We start from the raw sequence: 8145 nt of genomic DNA on the forward strand, positions 1-8145 counted from the left end.
TAAGTTGGACTTACTCTCTTGCTTCTGATGGGTGGCAAGTGGTACTGGCCTGCTTGCCATGTTGGTCAACCTTTTTAGAAAAAGGGCCTCCAGGTTGACTGCAGCCCAGGGCAGTGTCTGCCTCTGTGTCATAAGAAAACCTGAGCCAGAACCACCCACACAAGCCACGTTTGGGCCCCTGACCCACAGAATGGGGAGCTAAGTGTTTATTGCTGACTCAGACAACTAGTTCTAGCTGTATTGTTATTATACATGAAGAGACAGCTAACATGCTGTCCTGGACTTCGTCTTCATCACTCTGCTGTGCTGCCTTTGCTGTGGATTATTAAAGTTCCCGCCCTGCTGAGGGACTGAAGACAGATCCTAAGGAAGAAATGTGAGGACAGGGTGCTAATCTTTACCTTCACAGCAGCTCGCCAGCACTTTAGTCCAAACCTCATGACTCTCTTGTCTCTCTCTGTTTTTCTCCCATTCCCGACCTTCCTCTTTCTCTCCCTTTCCCTAACCTTCCTTCTTTCCTCCCTGTTTAGTTTCCCTTTCTATTCTTTTCTCATTCTGTTTCATTACCATACACTTTTACTTGTGTGCCTAACTTCCCCTGTTATTTCCTCTGATCAGAGAGCCTGCTTTCTTTCAAGCTTCAGGTAAAGTCACCACAGACGCCACACTGAGCTTCCTGCAGCTGCTGCTGTGGCAGAGATGTTGAATCAGAACTCTGGTCTTGTAGAGATGCATCATGAACCTGGACCAGCCCTCCTTGCTCCTTGTCACTTATGGAGATGAAGGTTGTTTTATTATTACACTTATTTTTATAAGTTCTTGTTTATTTCTAATCAAGTCTGTTTTAAGATAAAGAAGTGTGGGGATCAGGAACCGGGAGAAGGAGACTGAGCGGCGACAGAACCCCCACAGAATCCTGGCAATCAGACCTGGGGAGACCAGACTCAAGGTGCAGGTCTAACTTTATTGTGTAGTGAAACAGCCTTTGTATGATTGAAGGGTCAGTCAGATTGACTCATGCTAGCCTCAAACACCCGTAACAGTCCATCAGGTTGGTGTGACTATAAGGAATGTGGGGTGTGGGGGCAAGGTCACCCCAGGAGACTTCCCTAAAGAAGGGGGAAGCAGTCACCAGCCTAGCCTTGGATCCATTTTGAGACTTCACTACTGTGCTAGGAGTCCCTAGCGGATAAACACTATGTGCAGTGGGTCAGGATCTTTCGAGAAGTTATAGGAGTTGATGACGCTTCATTTACCATTCTCTATGGGTCTCAATCAAGCTTATCTTGACACTCTCTGCAAAGAAAGAAAGATGTGGTTATCTTTATAATAAGAAATAACACAGATGTGGGTTATTATAGGTATGCATTTTCTATCAGCTCCGATTCACAGGTAGAGATTTCTTCTCTCTCTTCCTTCCTTCCTTCCTTCCTTTCTTTCTTTCTTTCTTTCTTTCTTTCTTTCTTTCTTTCTTTCTTTCTTTCCCTTCCTTCCTTCCTTCCTTCCTTCCTTCCTTCCTTCCTTCCTTCCTTCCTTCCTTCCTTTCTCTTTCTTTCTTTCTTTCTTTCTTTCTTTCCTTCCTTCCTTCCTCTTTCTTTCTCTCTCTCTCTCTCTCTCTCTCTCTCTCTCTCTCTCTTTCTTTCTTGGTGATTTAGTTACTTGCCAAGTGGCCATGGCTAGTGTTATGAGTGAATCTGAAATGTCTCTCATAGGTTGGTGTTTGAATGCTTGTTCTGCAGGCAGCAGACATTCTAGATATTTTGGGGTTGGGACCTGACGGAGGCGGTAGATGGGCCACTGGAAGGCCAGTACTTGGAAGGGTCTTATCCCTGGCTACTCCTGGTTCCCATCTCTACTTCTACTGTGACTGGAGCGGCTGTCCTCTGTCACATGCTCACAACTCTGACAATGTCCTGCTCAACTGCACAATACAGAGAGACTGTTGACCAAATGCTTAGAAACACAAGCCCAAATAAGTACTCACCTTACGTTGTTCTTGCCATGCATTTAGTCACACCCGTGTAAAAATAACAAAACTGGGACCAGATGGTGGTGGCGCATGCCTTTAGTCCTAGCACTCGAGAGGCAGATGGATCTCTGAAGTCCAGTCTGGTCTACAGAGCTGGTTCCAGGACAGCCAGGGTTACACAAAGAAACCCTGTCTTGAAAAACAAAACCATCCAAACAAAATGGAATCGGTACGAGGAAAGTGGGGTTGCTATGAGAAAACCTGACCATACGGTTCTTCAGCCATTGGAAACAGTGTGTGGCAAGAGTTTGTAGACTGAGCTGGAGAAGCCCTACTGTGCAGACAAAGCCAAGTGGGCATTCTATTGAGTGTTCAAAAGAACAGGAGGGTAACAGCCAGGTCATCATGGCTAGCCATACATATGATGAAGGATTAAGACCTGGAATATACAAATAATTAAAAAACTAAACAAGACGCCTTTAATCCCAGCACTTGGGAGGCAGAGGCAGGTGGATCTCTGTGAGTTCTAGGCCAATCTGGTCTGCAAAGCGAATCCAGGCTACACAGAGAAACCCTGTATTGTAAAACAAAACCAAAAAAACAAACAAACAAGAAGCTAAACAACCCGAGCAATAAATAGGATGAAAGGTGAGATGAGAATGGCCAACACCCCTATGAAATATGGTCAGCTTAACCAGCCATCCGAAATAGGCAAACCAAAACTACAGCGAGATCCCATCTTTCCCCAGTCAGAGTGGCAGTCATAAAAAAAAAATTAGAAATATTGGTGAGGGCATGGACAAAAGAGAACTTTGATACACTGCTAGTGGGAAGGTAAATTGATCCAGCCAATTTGTCCGGTCAGTATGGAGTATTTCAAAAAGGAAAAGAAAAAGAACAGTATATAGCTATGAAGATAACGCCTCAATGGAGAGACCACAGGGTGTTGGAGATCCAGGAATGTCGAATGTTGCACTGTGCACAGCTGGAAAAGCAGCTGACAGCTGAAGCCTTAGCCAGGCAGGCCCTTGGGCCATAGCTGCAGCAGTCTCTCAATGCCTGAGCATCTCCACCCAGGAAACGGCTTTTGCATGTCGCCTTCTGTGAGCAGGGCCATCCTGGAAACACTCTTCTTTAAAAAGAAAAAACAAAAAAAAAAAATCAGATGAGTCTGTGAAGTTTTTCTTTAAAAAAAAAAAAAATTAAAGCTTTCGCACAAGTACATATTGTATGCTAAGCATATTCCTATCTTCCCAAGCTTCCTATGTCTCCCTCCCCTCCTCTCTTGTTAGTCTCTTTTGCCCTCCTAAACAGCTTCATTCCCCTTTCGTATCATATAGATGTACATGACCCTGTCTCAACAAACAAACAAAGTGTTTGGGAACTGTCAAGGTAGGAATGTGTTTTGCATTTTGAGATGCCCTGGGCCTTTTGTGGCTAGAACAGGATGCTGTGGTCCGAACCTGGAATATTTACTTTGTGCTTTTGTTTTCAATGTTCTCCAGCTGGGGGAGGCTGTTTTGGAAGGTTCTAGAAACTTTGGAAGGTGGAGGAGGAAGAGGAAGCAGGCCTTAGGGCTGGGTCTTTGAGGGCATATTATCTCTGTCTACTTCTTGTTTCTTTGTCTTCTGGTCAGCTGTGATATGAGCTATTTTGTCTGGCTCTGCTCCACTCGATGCTCTGTGGCGGGCTCCTCAGTAACTGAGACCGGCATTAAAATCACACCTTTCTCACCGAGCTCCTCCTCAGAGCAGTTCTGGACAGGGAAGCAGCGAGGGATCCTCACCCCATGCCCAATAATGAAACTGATGAATTTCAAGGCACACCTGATGGATTCACTTACCATCATCTGTTGGTGTCCTGACTGCAGTCTGGTAGTAGTACAGGCTAGCCTGAAGGATGACAGAGGCAGCAGAGATAAGGATGTCTGCAGATCACTGATCTCAATTATGTTTTTAAATTTTATGTCTATGGGTATTTTTTCCTGTGTGCATGTCTGTGCACCACTTGTTTTCTTGGTGCCTGAAGAATCCAGAAAGAGGGTGTCAGATCCTTTGGAACTGGAGTTAGAGATGTTTCTGAACTGCCATGCAGGTTCTGGGAATTGAACTTTAGTCCTCTGGAAGAACAGTCTTAATCATTGAGCTATCTGTGCAGCCCTGTATTTAGCTTGTAAAGACATTACTTTATTTTCTTCCTTTGAGACACAGTCTCCTGTGGCCCAGGTTGGCCTCCAATTCATTACGTAGCTGAAGATGATCTTGAACTCCTGATTTTCCTGCTCCACATCTCCAGTGCTGACAGTATGGTATGTGCCACCATGCCTAGGAGTTATTACTTTTTAATTGGCAAATAAAAGTTACATTAATTTGTCCTATGTTGGGGACACATGAACCATGTGACTGGGGGTGGGGAGAACTGGCCTGGAGCTAGAGTGAGGTCAAGACCTGTCTAATCCCCAAAAATCTCATTCTTGAGCAGGAGTAAGGATCACCCCCTCCCTGTTCTGGGCCCGCACGTCCCAGTGCATGTAGTCTTGTGACCCCCTACTACCGACATCCTCGACGTAGTCACGTAGCCTGGTGACAAGGACGTGCCCAGCCAGCACCTGGCACTCCACTCCATTCAAATGAAGCATTCCCAGCACCTCAGCCCCAGCCACTGATGTACACTCACTCAAAAATCCCCACCCATTTGGCCAAGGTTTATATAGCCCATACCCCCCCAATAAAGAGTTGCCTCATGGGAAGACCCGTGTCACTGAAAGGGCTGTACTGGAAGACCCCCACCCTTCCCCACCCACACTCATTGTGGAATTGGGATCCTGCTGACCCACCTGTCCAGCTAAGCTGTATGCATTGGTACCTGGATGCCCCAAAGGGAAGAAGCAGCCCCGGAAGAACATTGAGTAACATGATGTTTTAATATGTTTATACATCGTCCAATGATTAATTCAAGCAATTTAACATATGGATTAAATCAAAGGTTAATATATATATTTTATTTTTGGCAGGTTACATTGCTGAGGAAATGTTAAAGTTTACTCTTTTCCCTTTGGTGTGGGGAAGAGGGGGGATAAGTGGCAAGGTGACATGCTGGATCTAGGAGTGAGAGAGAACACCTGGATCTGGCCAAGAGAACACTCTTGAGGCTCTACCGTAATTATAAGCAGAGCTGGACCGTAAAGATGGCATGCTTGTGGCCACTCAGCGTCTGATGGAGGAGTCCTGGAAGAATTAGTTGTTACTTTAGGAATAGGAGGTGCCAGTGCTCTCATTACAGCGAGTGTGAAGTGACGAGGGCTAGTCAGCATGAGGCTTCAAAATGTGGCCCGACAAGTAATTGCCCAGCAGCCTCCGTGTAGCAGGCAGCAGCGGCGTGAAGATGCTTCACATTTCCCCTTTGCATTTACTGAGTTGTGGGCATTATTAGGGACCATTACATTTTTCAAGTAACCTCCAGTCGATTTTCAACTGCATATCGGTGTGTTATGGTGTAACTCTACGGCAGTATTCACGGGATTTACAACAAACCTTCTAGCTCCGTATAGTTATGCCCAGTGTGACCGTTAGCTTTAATTGTCAGCTTGATGCAGCCTGGAATTATAATTAATTGGTATAAGAAGCGCCAGCCCATCGTGCGCAGGACCATCCCCTAGGCAAGGGGTCCTGAACTGTGTAAGAGTAGAGAAAGTGATCTGAGAACCACCAAACAGGCAAATAGCACGGATGCATCCATTTCCCTTTGCTCTTTGACTGTGGGTACAGTCTATCAGCCACTTCAAGTACTTGCCACTGTGATTTCCCTGCTGTGTTAGTTATTTCTCTGTTTCGGGGATAAAACACCACGACCCGCAGAAACTTGGAGAAGAATTTGTTTGTCTGACAGCTCCAGAGAGAAAATGGTCTGTTATGACAAGGCGGAATGGCATAAAACAGCAGGAGCAGGAAGGTGAGGGCTCAGGTCTTCCATTGAAAGCATAAATCTGAGACTGTGAACAGGAAGTGGTTAAGGCTACGTAATCCCTGAAGCCACCCTCACTGAGCCACTTCCTCCTAAGCCTTCCCAAACAGAGCCAGAGCCGGGAGCCAAGTGTTCAAACACCCGATTTGGGTGGCATTCTCACTCAAACCGCCACAGCTGCTGTGACACACCGTATTGCAGAAATGCAGGATCAAACAAGTGCTTTCATCCTTGAGTTGATTTCTTTGTCAGAGTATTTCATCACGACAACAAAAAATGACACCAGAAGACCCCGTGGCACTTAGTTACAGGACGTCATAGAGCAGCAATTGTAGGCAATGAATTTCACCTGTAGTAGAGAAACTTCTTACAGATAGATTTTCAATTTTTATTTTATGTACATGACATTTTGCCTGCTTGTATGTCTGTGCACAATCAGAAGAGGACATCAGGTCCTCTGCCACCAGAGTTAGAAAAAGGGGAGCCAGAGTCCTCTGCAAAAGCAACTCATGCTCTTAACCACTGAGCCATCTCTCCAGCCCCGTGGAGAAATTTCTCTGTGACTGATGAGCTGCCATCAAACTTGCTGATGATTTTGGAGGTTTCCAACCCTTGAAAATGGCTTAGGAAATAGCGTTGACTCACTGTGGATAAAAATATGCTTCTCTTCCTGCCTATGCTCAAGGAATTTGCTCTGCATTTGCAAAATTGAGCTGTACGAAAATGCTCTGCAGCGTGTTTTAGTCCTAAGCAAAAGGCTGCTCGCTCTCCTCAATCACTGGCTGACACGATGAGCATGGGGTCAGCAGACGGCTTCCTCCTATTATGTTCGACTCAGAGCATGCACCTCAGCCCTCCAGTCCTGATTGCTATGAGAAAGACTACTGGATGCTGCTCATTTCCTCCTTCCACTGAGACAAGTAGAGAAGGAACATGAAGGAGAATGAGGAAGGCTTTCCTTGGAAGACCAAAGGGAGGCTCTCTCTGGAAGACCAGCGGGAGAGTGGGCAGTAGGAGGGCAAGGAAAGCAGAGGGCTAGCATCTGTCTGGAAAGTTCACTGTCATAGAAATGAGCAAAAAGCAGAGCCTGATGCTCAAGGAAACTAAGAATGTCCTCAGGGGAGCTGGTGTGGAACAGGGGCCTAGGGAGCAAAGGACAGCAGCTATGAATAGGGCCAGGCTGCTGCAGTGGCCGAGGCTGTTCTACAGGTGGCCATGATGTTTAAAGCTGAGGCAGCTGTCTCCTGGAAGCTTTTCTTGCTGGACAGGAAGGTGAGGCCACAGAAACACAGGGACCTTTCCAGTGAAGAAACTTGAGCAAGTCCTGTGCAATGAGTTGAGCAAAGCCAGCTCTTTCACAGCACTCTGGGGCCCGTGGTCGGTGAGGAAACAGGCTTGAGGGCCTGAGTTTTGAGCCTTTTGTTTTTTATGCTCCTTCTGCTTCTTGTTTTCTCTTGTTGTTTTGCTTTCCGAGAGAATCTCATGTAGCTCAGGATGCCTTCAAACTTACTATTTGGCTGAAGCTGGCTTTGAACTCCTGGCCTTCCAGTCTCAGCGCCCAAGTGCTGTGTGCACCATCACGTCTGCCATGTACATTTTATTCTGCTTCTTTTTCTGTTCCTGAGCCCAAACATCAGCCCAATTTAACCTCAAAGAGCAGCGATGTGGCACTGATCCAAGAGTAACTGAGTGTGTAGTATCCAAAACTTGGTGGACAAGAGTTTGCTGTGGTTGGTGGGAAAAGGCACTAACCTTTAGGCTACTAGACCACCAAATAATGCGTAAAATGTCAGTCTTCCCCAGAGCTCTGAGCTCTGAGCCGTTGATTTGCATTCCTCATGGGAACCAGGGGTCAGGTGATGGGTAAATGGTCACCTCACTGGGAGAGGCATTACAGACATTATATAAATCCGAGAGAAAAATAAGGTCCAGAGTAGAAATAAAACTCATCCTACCTTAGTCTGTTTTCTGTTGCTGTGTCAGAATGTCTGAGACTGGGAAGATATCTTCTTTGATTTGCGGTTCTGGAAATCTGAGAGCATGGCATGGGTAAGGAGCCTCTGAAAGAAAGAAAAAAATGGATGTTGCAAGTGGCTGCATGTTGAGAAGGAACATTGTGTGAGGGTAGTGGGGAGGGGTCAGTTTGCTCTATTAGAAACCACTTTCTTGGGGCTGGAGAGACAGTCCTCAGCAGTTAGGGGACCTTACCGCTC

At 46.1% G+C, this 8145-nt stretch overlaps 1 long non-coding RNA gene across 1 annotated transcript; it reads right to left on the reverse strand.

Annotated features, from left to right (window-relative positions):
* Positions 1–944: 944 nt before the first annotated feature.
* Positions 945–3027, reverse strand: LOC129690144 (uncharacterized). The gene is made up of 2 exons (XR_008722233.1): positions 1985–3027; positions 945–1296 (listed from the first exon to the last, which is right to left on the reverse strand). It is a non-coding gene; the product is annotated as an uncharacterized LOC129690144 (long non-coding RNA).
* Between the last annotated feature and the right edge of the window lie 5118 nt (positions 3028–8145).

Source organism: Psammomys obesus, unplaced genomic scaffold (assembly GCF_907164565.1).
Source record: "Psammomys obesus unplaced genomic scaffold, mPsaObe1.curated_primary_1811, whole genome shotgun sequence".
Lineage (NCBI taxonomy): Eukaryota > Metazoa > Chordata > Mammalia > Rodentia > Muridae > Psammomys > Psammomys obesus.